The following is a 20,944-nucleotide window of genomic DNA, read 5'->3' as shown; positions in this document are numbered from 1 at the left end:
GAAAATTATGATGCTCACGTGCCCTGAACACCTTCCTTTTTAAGTAAGAGAGTCAAAAAAACCCATGTGAAATTCACAGAAGAAAAAGGTGGTATGAAATCTACCCATTGAGCTAATATGCTAAAATGTGAAGAATATTCTGAAAGACTGTGCATTTCTAGGTTGCGGAGCTGTGAGCACTACTTGCAAGTGCATCCTGTGAGAGACCAGCTGTATGACATCTCTCAGTTTTAGGGTCCTTATACCGGTGCTCTTTTGAGTGAAGTACCATCCTTGAGAAACAGAACATTATCTCAATTACCATCCAATTTTTTAGATTTTGTACATACTCTTCTGCTCCAGCATCCCATGTGTCACATGCAGCTGGACAATGGATACTTGCTCCAAGAGCTAAAGTTTTAATATTTGGGGTTTATGTGCGTCCTGGAGAACCATGAGGTCTTGCACACAAAATCCATGCTCAGAGCCTGATTGCATGGCAGTCTCTGCTCAGGCTGTGCAGCCATAATGAGAGAGGAACACAGACACCCTCAGCCTATACCTTAAAACTTTATTGTGTGCAAAACGAAAGTGTGTAAGAGAAAGAGATCACAGCTTTATGCTCTAAAAATGTAAAGTGGGAAGTGAGACCTTATATGCACAAGTCTAGTAGACAGTGTCTGAATCTAGATAGAATTGTCTTGAACTCTCTCCTTGTTTCATTTCACAGCTGTTAAAGCTGGAGAGCACCGATCATCGTCACATCTGGCAGCTGTTACAGGTACAAAGGGTTGGATTTGAAGAGAGGCTTCTCTAATGTTGTGAGAGGAATACATAGTAGCAGGAGTTGCGATTGTGTGAGATTTCAAGTTTTTAGTTATACAGTGGAGAGTGAATGCTATTTATAGAATAGCATTTTTCTTAGCTGAAATGTATTATAGGTTGTCGATTTACATTAGAAAGCAACGAAGACATAGTAGATGAGCTTGTTTTAAAGGATTACATTGGACTGAGTGCTCACATATAACTACCACTGAAATTGAATAGAAGGATAAATAAAAATGAGCACTTAGCACTTGTTAAGCAAAAGTGAGGTTTCTCTTTTCTGTCATCACTTGCCTGTTCTTAAAGCTGGGTTCTGAGTTTCTGAAACTCTAAAACTCTGTTTTCAAAAGAAACTTCTGCCATTTGTCAAGAAGTATTTCAGTCTCTGCTTGTTATGAAGTTCACCGTGTAATGAAATTTTGGATATTTTATAAAATTCACAGACTATAATATATGCTTAATTATACAAATTATAGCTTCAAAGACATACTTTTAAATTTCTAGATACACATTTTTCTTGTTATTACATAGTTTCATACATTAATTTACAAAAACATAAATATTTGGTGACTGTTCATCATCATATTTTCTTTTCTTGTTTGTGTTTCCTTTTTATTTTTACTTATTTTCATCTGTCTTGCCTGATTGTGCCTTTGGGATCTTCCAGGATGTGAAATGGTTCCCAGTTGTCATTCTTTATTTAATTTCTTTCTTTCATTAGATTTATCTTGGTGAGTTAGAGGTTTTCATTGCATGAAACCAAACCTTCAAAAAGTCAGTACATTCCTGGTCTGGTATTTAATTCTGTGTGCAAGTATGAGTAAAATGTAACCTCTCCCCAAATAAAGGTACCTTTTGTTGCTCTTATCTTGACCTCTTTGATATCTTTTAGATTGTTTAGAAATGAAGGAGAAAGAGAGAAAAAACATATGCAATCTGGAATTCCAAACACGCAGTATTAGGAAGTGTTGATGAACTGTGTTTGCAGGCCAGGATTGATTTTTTGTTTGTTTGTTTGTTGGTTAGTTTTGTTTTGGGTTTTGTTTTTCTTTCAGTTTTGTTAGTTTGTTTACTTTGTTCTGTTGGGGTTTTTTCCCCCTGAGAGTGTAATGAAATGTTTTATGATGAATTAAATAATCCACTAGTTACTATAATAAATGCTACCAATAAAATATAGATTGCTGCTTACCATGTCTATTTTATTTCTCCAGGTTAAAGATAGAGCACTGCCTCCTATGTGCAGCCTTCTACTTTTCCAAGCTATTGTACTTCAGGATTTTTGAACAGTAGTTACGGAGAAAGTTTTCAAGGGTATTGACTATCTATCATGGGAAAAAACCTTTCTTTCTACTGCTATACTAAGTTTGCCAACAATACTAAATTGGGAGCATCTGTTGACTCCCTTGAGGACAGAGAGGCCCTGCAGAGATGACGACAAAATAGGGAGACAGGCAATCATCAACTTAACAAGGGCAAGTGACAGATTCTGCACCTGGGATGGGGCAACCCTGGCTGTGTGCACAGGCTGGGGAATGAGAGGCTGGAAAGCACTGTGGAAAGGGACCTGGGAGTCCTGGTCATTGGCAAGTTGAATATGAGTCAGCAGTGCCCTGGCAGCCAGGAGGGCCAACCGTGTCCTGGGGAGCATCAGGCAAAGCATTGCCAGCCAGTTGAGGGAGGGGATTTTCCTGCTCTGCTCTGCACAGGGGCAGCCTCACCTTGAACATTGTGGGTGGTTTTGGACACCAAAATATAAGAAAGATATTAAGCTGTTAGAGAGCATCCAAAGAAGGGCCAAGAGGATGGTGAAGGGCCTTGAGGGGAAGCCTTATGAGGAGAGGCTGAGGTCACCTGCTTCAGCCTGGAGAAGAGGACACTGAGGGGAGACCTCATTGCTCTCTTCAGTGTCCTCACAAGGGGAAGCAGAGGGGCAGACACCAATCTCTTCACTTTTGTGACCAGTGACAGGGCTCAAGGAAATGGCATGAAGCTGAGCTGAGGAGGTTTAGGTTAGATATTAGAGAAAGGTTTTTCACCTAGGGAGTGGTTGGGCACTGGAACAGGCTCTCCAGGGAAGTGGTCACAGCACCAAGACTGACAGAGTTCAAGAAATCTCTGGACAATGCTCTCAGGCACATGGTGTGATTCTTGGAGTATCCTGCGTAGGGCTCGGGAGTTGGACTCGATGATCGTGATAGATCCCTTCCAATTCAGCATGTCCTATGATTCCATGATTCTGTAATAATTTGTATCACAGTGTCTTTTGGAGATAAATGATCATGATTTTCAAGATGTTAATGTTATCAAAATTGATCATGAGAATTACATGTTTTAGAAGTAGGATCTTTCGGGAAAATAGAATTATCATTGATCAAAAATAGAATAATTAGATTGGTCTCAATTGTAGAAATGTTATTAATGACAGGTTCCCTTTGCAAATGAAAGTCAAAACACACATGAATTGATATAGTGATAATCAAGGAAATTAATTTTGCATAGTATTAATGCCTAGTCTGATGCAATCCCTCTTCCAACAGGGACAAGTTTTACAAGAATCAGTTTCACTCCTGACTTTTGAATGCATCTCTTCTATTGTCAGTGGTCCATCAAAGGAAATGGGTATTATAGAGTCAGAAAATGGGTAATTCTTTCAGATAAAGAGATCAATCTAACACCTTATTTAGAAAATATTATTTATACCAGTCTATAGCAATATACTAGTAATCAATGTTCTTACTGTTGGTAGTCCTGACAAAATATTTCAAATGGTTGCACTAGTACATAAGTTTGTGATGCATAAAACCTGTACATAAACATTAATTGTATAAACTCATTCTTGGCTCAGAAAAACACAGGCTGAGTAGTCCACTTCTGGAATATGTCACTTCTTGCCTTTTTCTTTCTTCCACTTAATGTAAATGTACATACATGGATATAAATAGGTATGAAGGGTGGGGAATGTTCAGGAACACAGGGTTGGAATTTGTTAGATAAAATTACAAAGTGTGTACCAGTAACATTACCATGGGGCTTCTCTCTGCCATAGTTTCTGTGAGAGACACTGACAAGGACTTTTTCTAAATTCCTTCTTGTTTCACTCATAGTCATTGTCTAAATTTTGTAACGTATCAGTGCCTAAAATTGAGTACCTCTCAGCTGAAGATCACAGAACACTTGACCCAGATTGCAAAATCCCCAAGCAAAAGTCACTTTATATCTTTCATTTAATTCCTTCTGTAGAACAGAGCATAAGTTTGTACCACATGCCAGTCCTTCATACTAGCTTAGATAAAGGGGAATATAATGCATTTGATTCAAATATTTACCCAAACTGGCAAATAAAATTTTGCAGATAAATTAGAAAATAACGTGTGGAGACACCATCATCTTCTAAAAACTCAGTGCAGCACAAAGCTTGGCTTCATATCACATCTGGAAAAGAACATCTCAGGCAAATATGACACCTGTCAGCACTAAAAGCATTGGATGTTTCCTGGCTTAGAGCCCTGACTGGTATAACAGTCTGTGGCACCTGAACGTTCCTGATGGCAGCACTGTGATCAGGAAGCTAATTAGCTAGAAAAGGGAAATATTTAGTCATCAATTACTGTTGCTATCTCATTATGTAAGGAAGCAATCATGCAATGGAACTGTACAAGCTTGGAGGATAGAAAAGGCCCAAAGCAATTTTATGAGCACAAATTGGTCCAAATAGAGGAGGAAAAGAACAAATAAGAGGTCAAGTACTAGCACTGAGGTGCATATTGCACTCATGAATAAGCAACTTGTTTGAAGACAGTGCCTGCTAGTGAGAGAGTTATCACTGCCTTAGTAAATCAGTGACCCACCTGTAATGGGGAAAGCCACAAGAAAAGTGAGTGGGAGCCTCTAAGGTCAGCAGCAGCAGGCTTCTTTCTTTCCCCAGTGTTCTGTTTGATAACACACAATGGATAAAGAGGAACTGTGAAGTGCTCTGGCTGGTGTGAAATAAAAAGTGAAGTTTTTTTGTTTGCTTGGTTTTCGTTTTGTTTTTTTTTGTGCAGACCATAGCTAGAGAAAAGCCTTACAAGTATATCCTTCCTTATGGAACTACTTTGTGTTAGGTCAGCTGCAAGTTTAGTCTTACTGATGTCAATGGAAATGTGATTTGACTTACACTGGAGTTCTGCTCTGGGGTACTGATTCTAGTGTGGATTTACACCTTGTGAGAAGCATATCTAGAATTAGCTCTTTGTTTATACATTATTTAGAAGAGAACAAATAACATCTATAGTATTTTTGTTCCTTTTTCCCTAAACCTTAGAAGAATATGTAATGATATAACTGTGCAGGAAGCACTGTAGGCCAACAACTATTGCTTTTTAGTTCTTAATGAAATTTAAGTAAATTCTCTGAAAATATTATGCAACAGTTCCCTAAACCTTGCCTTTAATCTAGCAAAGTCACATACTGAAATCAGCAGATACAACAAACTAAATGCATTAAGAGTTGAAAGAGGTCTGCTTATCACGCCCAGTGTTTACAAACCAGTTTGTATTTACCTTCTCCAGGTTGAAACACTATTCAGGATTTGTAAATATATTCTTACTTCCTATGATTTTGTAAAGTGTCATTAATATTTACTCTGAGTCAGATTTTGCTGGTTTTGCTGGTGATAGCACTTCCTTACTTTAGCACACAATAAGAGCTCTCATGTGGAAAGTATTATTTAGTGAGTGAGATATGCTGATAGACTATGAAGAATACTTGCAATTTTACAGAACCATATAAGATACAATCTTCATGTTTAAACTTATATGAAGTTGCATATAAAAGTACTCTTCAGAAAACTGGAAGAATACAATGTTCTTTCAAGAGTCTCTAGCTGATTTCAGAAGAGCATCACATGTTACCATGGAAACCAAGTACTTCACTTACTTCATTAAACTGCTAAACAAAACTGGTTGGTTGAATGATAAAACCCAAAATATCTAAGCTAGTGCAGGATCTATTCCAAAACAATTTTTTGGACATGGGGAGATGCCACCTAATCTGTAACAAACCTAAATTCAAGCACATAGTATATAAAGTCACACAGTTTTATTTATGTAGGCTGAACTCCTGGTCTACACTGAATGAAGGACCACAAAAAGGCATTCTGCCCTGTCATGAGAGCCCGTGACTGATAAATCTCTTCTGCTAAGCACAAAATCATAATGGGTGGCATAAGATTTAAGGTGTTCTGACCTAAGAATAGCTATATTAGTAAATGAACTGTATTCAGTCATTTAACAGTCTGTTTAGCTCAGTACACTGTTCTGTACAAAAATCATATGGATGAAACAGGAAAAGATGATACTTTCTCCTATTCTTATTCCCAGATTCTGGAAATCTGTAGTGTAAGGAATTCCTGAGACAAGTACTATAACCTCTTTTTTTTTTTTTCTGTTTAAGAGCTCTTGAAGAATTTTCTTGCATGAATAAGTATAGGCTTTTTTTGTTACTGTATTGTGAAGAGAATACTGACTCTAATACTCCCCCTCAGTCACTGTATTGGATTCCCTCTATATCTTGTGTTCTGTGAAATGACAAAAAAATATTCCCTGTTTACCTCCATGTCAGTAACAATTTTGTTGTCACCTCTAACATATATTTCTTTCTCGGGTCTCATCTCCCGTATTAATGTCCCGTATCTTCTAATTTTTCCTCATCTGAAATCTACTTCTCATTCTTCGTTGGCCTCAGTTAAGTGCTTTACGGCGTCATAGTGTGACATAATGAACTTTCTTTTTTCTCCAGTATTTCTCTCTCACCTCTCTCTAATAATCTGTTTCCATCTTTGGCTGATACTGAGCACTGAACTGGTGTTTTAATAGAATTCCAGGATCATTTCTTGAGAGGTAAGAGTTAACTTACAGGCTGACATTTTACTTGTCTAATTAAGGTTGTTCTCCATGTACCTCAGTTTGCATTTATTGATACTGAGTTTCATCTGATGTTTTATTTCTCAGTTACTTAACATTAACCCATCTGCAACTCTTAACTTTCAATTCTAATTTTCACTACTCTCAATACCTTTGTGCCACATAGTAGATTAATACCTTGAAAAATACTAGGACCACTTCTGATATCTTTCTATTGTGAAAATTAACCATTTATAGCTACTTCTTGTTATCCATCTTTTATACATTCTCATGAGAAAGACTTTTCTTATGTCCTGTGGTAATGTATCTGCCAACAAACAACTGGATAAACTATTCTGGAAATCAGGCCAGCTGGAACTGAATAGTGCATGACAGATTTGCTCTTGGGTTTTTCGTAAAACTGAGAATCTGCACGTAGAATAGATCAGAAGCAAAAAAACCCTAGCTCTTCAGCAATAACATCACACACAGCAAATGGAAAATAGAGATGTGGAAGTGAAGTCCATCAACACTGCAGAGGGATTCCGCAAGAGATAGTAAACCAGCACATATGAGTTTAAGACAGGGTTTTCAAGGAAAAAATTATTGTCCTCATGAATGGAATGAAGAAAACTGCACTTGATTTTTTATAATACTTTTCTTGCACTTTAGAGGAAGTAAATTGAGAGAAGTGCCAATTGCTCTGCTCATGTGCAGATCCGGCATGCCTGCAGATAACAGGACTGGAGAATTGACTTGAAAAAATGGTTTCCATGTGTCAGGTGCCATGAGTAAGGTAATTCATACAACCCACTCTCAGCTGCAACTGTTCTTGATGTTTTTGGGACTAGGACAGAGAGTAGACAGTGAAATGCAAGAACAGCCTATTTCTGGGAGATTTTACCTCTTAGTCCACTCTGTAGAAAAAGATGCTTGGGGGAAAGTAGCCTCTTGCCTTTGGAAAAATCCACTCTCCTTTGCAAACTGCTGTTGGCTCAGACAGACCTCTGAAAGGGAATCCAGAAGCTACAGTCTGAGTTAACTCTCATATATGGCTACAGATGTATTGTGGCTGAAACACAGAGTGCTGTTTCATTGTTAAGTGCTTAATTGATTCAAAGGATAAATGTTGAATGGTAGTTGGAACCAGTCATTTGAAATATTTTCATTTTTTGTTTAGTAAAGAAAACTTTTTCAACATTTAGATTTTTTTTCTTTTCAAGGTCAATGATGAGTGGTTGACCAGTAAATGGAAAAAAATGTAGCTTTCAGATGAGGTCATCTGCTTCAAATTGGTGGCAAAAAAAAATGACAGAGTCTCTTGCTGGGAATTAATAAATTGATTGAAACATGCTCAGGAAATGTAATTTTGCTACAGGGAAAAAATTATTTATGATCTCATTTGAAGATAACCTTCTACCTCAAGCCATAAAGCCTCTAGGAGCAGGTTGGATAAAGATACTGGAGAATAGATTCCATGAGGAATCATGCATTGGATGGACTGGATGACCTAAATATTCTTCTGTATCTCTAATTTTAAAGTATCTATGATTTACTGCCATCTAAAGTATCTCATTCTAGTTAGTACTACTACAGATGCAAAACTTATTCTTATGTGTGCCTTTTCTTCCCCTTAGAGCTATGAAAGCTATCTGCTTTGATCTTGTAAAATAGATCAAAGGAAATGATGGATCAGTATGTTTGACTATTAATTTACCAATCTATTAGATACCTTTGTGGCCCCTGTTGTGGTTGTACTCGAGTGTCCCATATTGTGTCTGTCAGACATGTATGTTCTTGCTTTCTTCCTTTCCTCTCCTGGTCCAGGAAGAACTGATCACAGGTGATGGACTAAGAAAGGAAATTTGCTTTGTTTATAAATCCAAGTCTCCTACAGAAAATTAAGTACAAACATTTTTCAATGTGTTTCAGTTTGTGCCTTTATTATATGATCATTTTGGAGTGCAGGAAAGTAAATATAACATAGCTATTTAAGTCATCTATTACATTTTCAGAGATGGACTAAGGAAATTTAATGTCATATTTTGGTATTAAATCCTCTTCTGGTGTATGTTGTTCTTAGTAGCAATGGTAAGCAAGCATGGCGCTTCGAATCAGAGCTCTGACACATCATAAAACCTCTTTCAGGATCAGAAAAATGATGCCAGCAGTTTCTTTAGACAGGACATCTGTCTTCTGGAGTAAAAAGTTGTAAATGAAAGTGAGCAGAGATAGCACAAGGAGACTATCCATACACTATGAAAATAAGGAAAGGAACTTGGGTGCGTAATGCAAGTAGCAGAGGTGTGAGAGAGCTCTGCAAAGCCTGAGGGTAAAGAGTCAGTAAATAAACTGGCAGAAAGATGTGAAGGCTGCTAATAAGTAGTGTGGCCTGCCAGTTGCAGTAATTAAAATGAAATTTAATTTGGTAACTTCGTTGTGTGAAGATGGAGCTGAGGAATAAAGTAGTCTGGGGCCAGAAGGATTAGACAGCAATATCTCAGATATCAGTGTGTAGACAAAGAATCCCCTATGGATGGAAAATTGTGCATGGGAGGTCACTCCCTGGCACAATACCTGAGTATTCAGGCCAAAAGTGACGTCAACAAACTCTTGGTTTATCAGGAGGCAGTTTTTGAATGTTTCTCTCGCTGTCTCTCCTCCAGAGAACTGCTACTAATGTGAACCTACTACTAATGAAGCCCTCAGATGCAATAGGACTGGGAATTCTTCTAAGTCATTCCAAGCTCTTTTCAACTATGTTCTTTACGTTGTCCTGGGTTTTCCATTTTTGAAACTCCTGACTGACACCTGAACCTGGAAAATAATCATGGATTCAGGTCTGTCTGTCTTCAAGTGCCTAGACAATGAAATGGACAGCTGGGAGGGATGTCTGAGTCCAAGACCCAGACATCACCTCCATGGCCCCTTTTGGATTCTACTTTGTCTCTCATTTAGGTGTTTCTCAGCACCCCAGTCCCTTATCTGAGACTGAAGTGCACAGATCTTTGAGGCTATTACCTAGAGAGAATGATGCGAGGTGGAGAACTCAAAAGCACAGTCAAGTTTTATTTTACCCCAGGTCCTATTTGTCTTCTCAGAAGTGGCATAATTCTAACCTAAACTAGTATTTAAGAAAAACCAATCTCCCCTAAATCCTTCAAAGTGCTGTACAGCATAGAATTGTGGTATAAGATCTCCACTAATGGAGAAGCAGACCTGGTTGTCTCCCCTAGCTTTCACTTCTGCTGTATGTTAACCCTAATCTGGGCCTAATGTTACACCTAAGAAGCCATGTCACTCTTTCTTCAAACATTAAATGCTATAGGTTTTTGGCAGGAGTCCTGGGCTATGTCTCAGTTCGTAGGAAGGTTTGAAGTAACTGTGGAGGTTCTGACAATGAAAAAGCCTGGAGCTATACAGAGTGCAATCTGCCACAGCAGGCTAGAGGCTACTGCAAAGTTTCCTAGTCAAGGTTAAAAAAATAGACCAGAGGCTTCAAAAGGTCCTTGCTTAAATCTTACCCTTCCAAGATATTCAAATCCTTCTGCTATAATTATTCCTGTCTTTCTAATTCTCCAAACTCTAAACTTTCCTGGAGATATAATCCCCATCTGCTACTGAGGTTGTGTGCATTCCAAAATTACTGCTAATGGGATAAATCTAGTGACCTGCCCTCATTTAGTTATGAAAAACCTTTGGAGCCTTCTTTTCCTCTGTCTTGTCTTCCCTTCACCCAGGCCCTTCCCCTAAAACAATCCCTAACTCTAGGTTCTGGCAGTATCCTGCCTGTATATACATACTTGACTATGTTGGAAGATAAATTCTAGTTGGATTCTTCAGTTTACTCTAAAAGAGCCTTTGCACAGAGAATGAAAGTCTCTCCTGGCTTTCTCAACACTCTTAATTCTAATCTTTCTTGGAGGCAGCAAGGCAGAAACACAACCCCTGCAGTAGCTTTTCAAAACATTCTGGAACATATTTAATGAATTAAAATGTTAGTGAATATTTGCATTTTAGCAGTGTCAATATGCTTGCCCTGCTACATCTGGTACGATATACACAGGCAGGTAAAAGCAGTCTCTAGCCCAAGCAGCTTAATTTAAGTAGACAAAAAACCACCAAACCAACAAACCCCAGATGATGTGATTGATCTTGTCTGTCAAAGCTCTGACAAGAGCACAGCGTGGAGAAGAAATGACTGCAGATGTTCCCTGTTCACCACCAATCACAGGATGAAGAGTAAAGACATGTATAAGGGCCAGCTGCACCTGTTCCTACCTCACACTCATCCTTCTCCACACAGGCGTTTCTCTCAATTGGTTTGTATTGGGAAGCAGTCTCTCCAGCATCAAGTAGATTTTGGCAGTAATGGAAATAAACCCCAGAAATTAAAATGTACCCTGAAAAACACAGACCCTGTATGCAGAAATAAGTGGCAGCAGAATCATCCGGGCACGAATTACAACCTCTCTTGGCAGCAACACGAGGGCAGTGGAACATCAATCAAAATGAGATGAGCCATGCCCTGTGGATCTGTGATTCCTGACATGACTAGCTAGTGCCAGACACAGCTAGGCAGACAGCCATTCTCCTAGTAATGCATTCGTATTGAATAAAGCCTGAATCTGTAGGCTAATGGCTTAAAATTGCTCAGAGATTCAGTAAAAGCTCTGAGGAGAAAGAGAAAATAATAGTAATTTAGATAAATGATAGGAGTCTACCCAGAACAAAGGCATTTTAATACAAATGTGTTGCCATCAACGGTGGTGTGTGTACTCTGCTGTAATTAGACATTTTCTACTAAGGCAACACAAAGCCAGCTGCTTGGCCCATTGTGTGTGCCTCCCTTCTCTAAGTCTCAGTTGCACATGCTAGGCATAAGGCCCAAAAGACTGGTTTCGTATTGAAAATAGAAAAACATGCAAACAAACTCACCAGAAAATGGCAGGGGGACAGACTGGCAATCATACAGTGAGCTGATTATAGAGTACTACTAATAAAAGTGTCATTGTTAAATTACTGCCAGATGGACCAGGTACAGCTACTCATGAGACACCTGTTTTACTGGGGTGTGAAGCAGCTCCTATCAGCCAGAACACAGCTGCAGAATGGAGAGATGCAGATAGTGTGGGAGAACACACGTATTACGTAGATTAATTACCAGACAAGTGTGGAGTGAGCCATGTCTGCTTTATTAAGTTAAAAAAAAGGTTGTAACTTGCATATTTTCTACTGTGCTGGGTTAGTTCTATTGGCTGATGCTCAGTTCCTGAAAAAAATAAAATCTGCGGAGCTTGGAGGTTTGGTGCATAGAGTATATAATACAATTTGACTTGGGTTCTTGTCTGGTGTAACTGTCAAAGATAATCTGATTTCTACCATATCAGGATTTCTCTCTGTATAATTTTGAGTGTTATAGAAAACACCGATATGAACAAGGTCTATCTAAATGCAAAATCCTTAAGTACAATCCTGAATAGTTACTTATACAGGTAGATTGCATCTACCACTGGCTGTGTACAGAGATCCTGTAAAGAACATTGCTGAACTGTTGTATATAGCAGAGCAACTGCAGAGGAAAACACCTACTGAGTTCTTGGCTATGTCATGCTCATCCTCTGAATCCACTGATCTAATATCAATCTTGGTATAAAGGGAAATACAGAGGATGCAGTGGAGGAAAGTCATGCCAAGGTGAAAGTACTTTCAGCAAGTTCTTTTCTCAAAATATATGCACAGCTTTAAAGTTATTTCCTCTCAGATGCACTGAAAGATGTCAGTACTTATATCATTGATTTATACTCTTTCAACCTTCCTATCCTTGGAAGAGCAAATCCTGATTATCTCTGGTATGGGAAATAAGAGTCAGATTTTTCTTTATTTCTTTTGTTTTGTTTGCTTTTCTTCAGGTTTGAGTAATAAAGGAGAGATGCAAGTATTATTATCATCATGTATAACAAATTGACACTGTGAATGTCGTTCCCTTAAATATCTTCAGGGAGGAAGAGGAAACCAAAGCAGAAAGGTGATTTGTGTTCTTTGCCATATGGCTAACAGGCAAGTGCTTTGAAAGGATCATATAGTAGTACTAGCAGACTATGTTGTCAGTTTGCACAGTATGGGTCAATGTCATGCATTCAAATCAGAAAAATCATAGGACACTAATCCGAATTTCGTTATTTTGCATTCTTTTCATGTTACATCTAATCGTTATTAAGAAAACAATGAGGGATAAATGTTACTGTTTTAAAAAAAACATTCTACAAATAAGCTTTCGGTTTTGTTTTTTTTTCAGGAACACCACTTTATCTCAGCGCAGCATGACCAAGTGCCTATCAGGTAATGCAGAACTAGCTCACAAGGACCTTGGAGCATGTATATTTAGACCGTGTGTTCTACTTTTCCAAACTTGCTGATAATTACACTGGGGTTGACTTTAACTTATTGCTCTGAAGTGGAAATTTTCTCTTAAATGATAGCTCAACAATATGCATGAATATAAGAATAGAAGCTGTGCTTGTTAAGCAATGAGAAACTGTCAACTATGAGATTACAGACCAGAAATTAAAAAATTGGAACTGTGCTGACATACAAACACCAGATTGGAGAGAATTTTGGACCTCAGGTACTGAGCTTCTGTGAAAGTCTTATGGGCTGATTTGGAGTAGAATCTGAAATGGAAATATAATGGGAAAAGCTGAGGTTGGTAGCTATTAAAAAAACCCCAAACTTTTAAAGCAACCAAGGTTAAAATGCCCCAGGAACTGTGGCTAAACAGCATTCAGGTGAGTTGTGGTTAGTTAGAATCAAGGCTTATATTGGTGTTTTTGGGCCCATTTACTCTTCTCATCTGGCCATTTATAGTGAGAGCATTGCTCTCTGAAGAAGGTCAAAAAAGATCATCCAGTTCTGGCTAATGTAAGCTGAAGACCAACTGCCATACTTTTTTAAAGTGAGAATGAAAAAAAGTACCAAAACACCAACTCTCTTTATTTTATTTTCTGAAATGTTTTTATGATGTCTTGGGAGAAAAGAAAAAGCAAAAAAAAAGTGACATGAGGGAATTATTAACAACGAGAACAATATCTGTTGTTGTAAACAACAGTTTAGTTGGCATATGAACTTATCTCACTATTAGTTGTACTTTATTTTTCCTCATGTTGTAGCTACCTCATAAGCCTACAGGTAAATTCTTATGATGGATTTCTGATTCTACTCTGTTATTACATCTCTTCTTGAGTGTGAAAAGAACCAAAAAGCTCTGTGTTATGCAGAACCAAGAAATAAAAGAACAATAGATCACCTATGCATATTTCACAGCTAGTAGTTTTACTGGCTATGTACCATGATTTTGTAATGATCATCACAGCAGTAGAAATTCTTATTATAGTATTATCCTAAACCCTCTGCAACTGGAAGAATATTAAAACCCCTTCCTCACATAAGATTGAGAACTATATCCTAAAATCTAACCCCTTTTGGCAGTTAGTTGTAACCCTGTGGTCTCCAGATGCCCACATTTCTGTCATTTCCACTATGTATGCAGCCATTCATACCTTTACTCTTAACATTTGTGGTTTCAATACATATTTGGGTACCCACTTGATGAATACTTGGCACTGACCTAGTGGATGTTCTTCGAGCATGCTGAAGGAACTATCAGCAGGAAGAAATACCTTCCTGTCTCTTAGGAAAGAGGTCCAGCTGTTGAAGCAATTACTTGCAATTTGTGAGATATGGGTTCATATACCTCTTCAGTCTATTTTGTGATAAGAGTTTTAATGCAGAGCCCTCCACAAGTGTTGTGGAGTTGTGTAGGGTCCTGATTCTTCCACACAGTTCTTCTTCTTGTGTAAAGCAGAGTTTGAGTTTGGAAATTTGGTTTGAGATAGGACTCCACATAGTACCACCGACAAAGTTGAGAAATGGGCTCATGATAACCTGTGAAGTTCAAGTCCAAGTGCAAGGTGCTTTGCCTGGGTTTGGGCAATCATAGACGTGAGTTCAGACTGTGAGAAGAACTCATTGAGAACAGTCCTGCAGAGACAGACTGGAGGATTCTGATGGAAAAAAAAAATGGAATCAAGCCAGCAGTGTGCATTGAAGCCCAGAAGGCCAACTATATCCTGGGCTGCATCAAAAGAGGGGTGGCCAGCATACTGAAGGAAATGATTCTCCCATTCTATTCTGCCCTCGTTAGAGATCCCACCTGCAGTACTGCATTCAGGTCTTGGGTCCTCAACATGGGAAAGACATGGACCCTTTGGAGTGGATTCAGAAGATGTCCATGAAGATGATCAGAGGACTGGAGCATCTCTCCTGTGAGGACAAAGTGAATTGGGATTGTTTAGCCTGAAGAAAAGAAAGCTTCAGGGAGAATTTGTTGAGGCCTTCTAGGACCTAAAGGGAAATTAAGAGAGAGAGAGAGACTTTTTACACAGGCAGACAGGACAAAAGGAAACAATTTTAAACCAGAAGAGGAGAGAGTTTGATTAGATATTAGGAAGAAATTCTTTACTGTTAGGGTGGTGAGACACTGGAACAGGTTGCTCAGAGAAGTTGTGGATGTCCCATCTCTGGAAGGGTTCAGTGCTGGCTTGGATGGGGCTCTAAGAAAGCTGATCTAGTGGGTGGCATCCCTGCCCATGGCAGGGATTTGGAACAAGATAATCTTTAAAGTCCCTCCCAACCCAGTCCATTTTATGATTCTGTGATTCCGTGATTTTATGATTCTATGATATCATGCTGAATATTAACATCCCTAATTCTCCCTCCTTGTGACATTAGCTCCAAGTGACTGTCTGGTGGATTGAAATGGATGTGGCTGTAAAGTTTTTTTTCCAGTAGACAAGACTTACCTCAATGATGAAGTTGGAAAGTGCTTAGAAGTTATCTGTTTACCCTAAACGTGTCCTAATAACCTCTGTAATCTGCAAGGAGAGTGGGAGAGAAAGGAGACATCTTTCCTTTGCAGGAACCTAGACACAGTTAATACAAACCAAACACCAAAAATTTTTATATAACGCTTATAAAAAAATGTGTAAGGTTCATGTATGTGGGAGAAGGCAAAGGACTCCTGTGGCCAAAATAAACCGCCTCAACTCATCCTTCATTTGTTGTGTAGCAGTTACATGGGTGAGGAGAGACAACAGTTTGGGATTCTGGTCAGTCTCAACACAGACGTGAGAGAAGCGCCTTGCTGACTTTCTCACATTGCCTGGTGTTTCTCTGCTGGCTTAGGATCTAACCCCTGCTGTGTAAATCTGCTCAAGTCTGCAAAAATTTGTGAAGCTGAGAAAAAAAAAAAAAAGATAGCTGATATTTCTACATGTTATTTGCTGCTTATTAGTAGTACAGGGAAAAAGCATCAGCGAGCTCTACTTTACTGCTTGTTAGTTTCTTCACTGCCAGCTCTTGTCAAGGACCTCAAATGACCAAACCTTTCAGCAGAGAGCTTTGTGCTTCATTCACCACTGACTGCTGGTCTAATTGCCTTCCAGCCCTGGCCACAGGGAAAGGAGCTTAGTACAAGGACCCAAGGGCTTAAAAAGCCAAAGATAATGATGACAGACACATTGGTGCTGAAAACAGAAACTTTCAGATGTCATTAAGAGCACTAGATTTGAGTTTGATTCCCAGGCACAACCCTTCTCAAAGATGATGCAGTTGCCTTTATCTGGACAAAGAATCTTCTGCCCTCAATATCCACCTCAACTTGTCTTATTAAGGGCACAGCTTCCAGTCTGGGAAGACATGTCTTTCTGAAGAGAAGTTGTCATGGCACTGTGTGCAGTGCCTAGTAATCAGAATTCCTGAGGATTTCTTGTGGCTAAAAGCAACGAAAATTTGAGCTCTCCCTCATTGCTTCTTGTCACCAAGTCAGCCTGGGGTGCAGATTGAAGGAGCAGAAACTTCAGATTTAGAAACCTAGAGCCACTAATGATAAATTGCAATCTGCCATGTGGTTCTTGTACAAGACAAACACTTGTGGCACCAAAAATCAAAGGAAAGTTGGAAAAACTGTAGGTGCTTGGGCCTATCAGTTGTTTGGACTTGGGAGGAGTCACATCTCCACCACTACTGGCATCAAATCACATCACAACAGTGTCTCCCTAGCACTGGGATTTGTTAAGGGAGGTACAGTCAGCACTTGCAGCAAGAAGAGCTCTCAGTCAATCTCTCTCTTTCTCTCTCTTCATCTGGCACTAGTGGCTGGGAAAAGGTTTAGCCTCCCTTAGGGGGAGTGCACACACTTGCAGATTTTCAGCTGGGCTCCAGGAGGCTCAGCTGCTGTGGGATCACTGTGGGATCACATGAACAATAAACCAGGGGTACCAACAATGAGACAGTGAGCCTATTCCAGTGCTTCTACCAGAAGAAGCTGGGACACTGAACAGGGGCCCTTCTAACTTGAAAGAGAAGTAGGACTGACAGGATAACTCCAGGGAATGGAAAATGTGAGTGTTGCCCTGAGTGTTTTTAAAAGGTGACATCAGAAATTTAGAAAAAATAAAAAAAACTTGGCATAAAAAATTTTGGGGTTAGTATCAACTCATCAACAATTTATTCTAGTAGAGCAATTTGGTTAGTTTTATTTATTTTATATATTTTTAATCTTATACTTCATGTTTCTGTGGTTTGGGGGAGGGAGTATACAACACGGTAATGCAGAACTAACCCATGAGGACTTTGGAGCCTGCATATTTAGACTGCGCATTGGTCAACAGTGATGACTAAATGTCTATTATATTTCACATCTTAAATGTTCTGATCACCAGAAAACTTCTGGTGCTAGTCTATGAGGCAAAGTATGATTTTTTTTTAGTATTTTAAGTAAAATGTTGGTTTCCAAAAGAAATTACAGTGGATTTTTGATCTGGAAAAACTTTAGTGTGGAAGAAGACAAAGGTGCTGGCTGGATATTGAACAATTATATGGAAAAGATAACAGTTTAAGGACAGGAGAACGGTCTTTGAACAGCTGAAGAAAACCAGTGTGGAGGAAAAGTGAGATGTAGTGTTACAGTTGTTAGAGTTTCAGCGAGCAATGGTTAGGCAGACAAGCATCTAAAATCCAGAAAAAGAAAAGTTATTGTGATGGAAACATAGTGAAGAATTGTTGTCCTGGAGAGCCAAGCTTCCAACGAGTCCAGGAAAAACCTATCAGACGATGGAGAGATCCTGGAGTTTGTTTTGTCACTAAAATGAGTAATAGGACCATTGCATTATTGTACACAAGTTCATTCCCAGTGATTATCTGAGTTGGTTGATCCTGCTAACATTGCACTTTTGTGTCATGGTTTATAAAGTTTTCTGAAGGATCTAGATAAAATTCTTGAGTCATCCTTTTTAACAAATGACACCATATCCATGTGAAAGTCCATTTCTACTCAACTTTGAGCTCTGCCCTACATTTACCATGTATAGTCATGTGGTGTGTGTTAAGTGTCATAATTTATTTTGATTTATTTTTTTAAAGAATAGACTGACTTGAAACGGATAAAAATGAGCAGCAATGGAGATTAGCAGAGTATTCCAAACTACATTCTGCCTTTCTATTTCCTATAAGTGTCCTGGGTGTCCTTTTTTTTAATGAAAGGCAAAAAGTAACATTTTTCATGTAGTCTCTGATACTCATTTTATTATGAAGATAAGAACAATTCAACATAGGGCAATAAAGCAAGAATTTCAGTAGAATTAACTGGGAAACTTCCTAATTTGCTGACTTAAATGTTGGATGAGAATTCTTCACAAAGTTGTCTAAAATTCCTCATGAGAGCTTGAGCTTGGTCACAAAACTTTTCTTTCTTGATAGTGAAAGCATCGAAACACCTGTCTGCTTGTCTATCAGGTGTGAAGTTTCTTCATTTTCCTTCATTATTTAGGGCTGGAATAGGTCAACCTCCTTTTCCTCTTAGTTTGTGAAATTCCAATCTGTGAAAAAGTGTACTTGTTTGGTTTTGGTGTTTTTATTTCCATTCCAATTCCTGAGGCTTAAATTATAGATTTTCTTAGTCTAATGATTGATAATGGTGTGATGTGAGAAGTGAATGTTCTTGCTTTGGATGGCTGGTGTTTAAGAAGTCTGATGCCATTAAACCTGTAAATAAATTCTAGCTGTGTTCAAAGCTTTCAGTAGATGCTCTTTTTGTATCCATTTTGTATCAGACTGGTGACCGAGAAAGCAGAAATAAGAACACTAGAAATTATAACTGACATGGCAGCCTGAAAAAAAGAGAGTTATTTAATTTGCTTTTATCAAAGAAGTTTTAAAACCCGGGGAAACTGTAGACACATTTTCCACTCCATTAACGAGAACAGAGATAAAAGCATGTGCGGAAGCTGGGAGCTCTAAGACAATGTGCAAAACTTGCTCCTCAGATATCACAGTAGTGAAGGTTAAAAGACCTGTGGATGTGCCGAGGATGATGTCCTTTCATCCTCAGGATTGATTCAACTGGCAGTTTGCAATATGCCAGCATGCTGTAGGCTATACTGATTAGAAATGGGAATGTGTTTTTCCTCCTTGTAAATTTTCTGATGATAAAAGTTCTTATGTTTAAGAGAACTTAAGTTTGTTGATGATCCCAGGGGAATAAGCTTTAAAATGCTGTGATCATCATAGCATCATAAAACTATTTGGGTTGGAAGGGACCTTTACAGATCATCTAGTCCAACCCCTCTGCCATTGGCAGGTACATCTTTCTTTAGACAAAGTTCCTGAAGGACTTGTTCAACTTGATCCTGAATACTTCCTTTAAGGGATAGTCCTTTTATTGTTATGACAGTCACTGTGACTCCTATGTCTAGTAGTTGTCAAACCCTGATACTGGCAAATCAGCAAGGTCAGAGCCTTGGTTTTATATTCAGTTTAAGGTTGATAATAGTTCTGTATCAATTGTAATGCCTTCTGAATGGTGAATTTTCCCCATAAGGAAAATGTTTTTAAAGAAGTTGCATTGACTTTCTGTAAAGTAATTATAAATACCAAAGATGCAGATGCAAAACATACTTGGCCAGGAGAAAGGAGGAATTGTTGTGAGGTTAAATGGGTAAGAGGAACATCTGAGTCCACACCTCATGCCTTGGGTCTCTATAAGTGCTCCAAGCAAGAACTCCAAGCAAGTTCAAAACTTGTATTAGTGATGAGAAAAAAAATAAAGTAAAAGAAACAACCTATCATTGTATCACAGGATTAGTATTCAGGAGATTTAACTGCTTTTTATATGCTGGCAGCAAATGTGTAATTTAAGTGTAGGCAAATAATTTCCCCTGGTACTAATGTCAAGAATAAGACTTTACAGAGGTTCTGAGAGTCTTAAGAAATTGCTTTTTATAAAGAATATCAGTGCCACGAATGGGAGTCTTACTTTATGATATAAAGACATGATAACTGGAATTAAAGAAGATAACTAGAATAGAAATTTTTTTTTGCACTGATAATCAGATTTAGCCATTGTACAGATAGAACAAATATTAAGCATTAAGAAAAGGTGCTAAACAGTAGTCACAACACATTGTTATGAATTCTCCCTAGACTGCAGTATTGAGAGTAATAATTGCTGAGAAGGAATTGAAGGCTTTAGCGTATAATTATTTACTAGTGTATTGGTAGCAGGTCAACTAGTCCAAGGTTCCCATGATTTCTCTCACTTATAAAGGGCCATAGGGCTCCTGCTGACCCAAGAGATCTCTTAAATATCCCTCAGTGAAGTGAAATCATATCAATGAAGTAATGAGTAAGTCAACACTGCCCCCGTTTCTAATGAGAAAACAAACAATCACGCAGATTTCTTCCCAGATGGATTATCCATCCTAATTAAACATTTCCTCTCCTGGGTCTTTGCTCTGTAGTAACTGAGAAGGGTAATTAATCTTGTATGTACTTTCACTGAAACCCAGAAGTTGTGTATTATGTCCCCTGAATTTCAAACATATAGTACAACTAAGATTTATCTGCCTAAAATCCCAAATGTCTTTTAAGTTTATAAAGACAATGCGTTCTTTACTCTGCTTGTTGTGCCTTACCTCGGCAGTTGCTAGTTAAAATGATGTCTTTCATTCTATGTTTTCCACCTTTCAAAATTAGGCCTGTGATTTAGTCTAAGCTTCTGGAGGTGTTTTAGACAAGTTTGGTAAAATTTCCTGCATTTAATTTCTTGTCTGAGAGTGAAGCTGAGCAAATGTTTTCTCGTGTGTTTGGTTTTTCACTTCTTCCTTAGGGGAAAAGGCAATAAGTGTGTGAGGAAGAAAAGT

This window comes from Myiozetetes cayanensis, unplaced genomic scaffold, assembly GCF_022539395.1.
Source record: "Myiozetetes cayanensis isolate MyiCay16 unplaced genomic scaffold, myiCay2020 scf2-11, whole genome shotgun sequence".
Taxonomy (NCBI): domain Eukaryota; kingdom Metazoa; phylum Chordata; class Aves; order Passeriformes; family Tyrannidae; genus Myiozetetes; species Myiozetetes cayanensis.
This window is presented reverse-complemented; position numbering follows the sequence as displayed.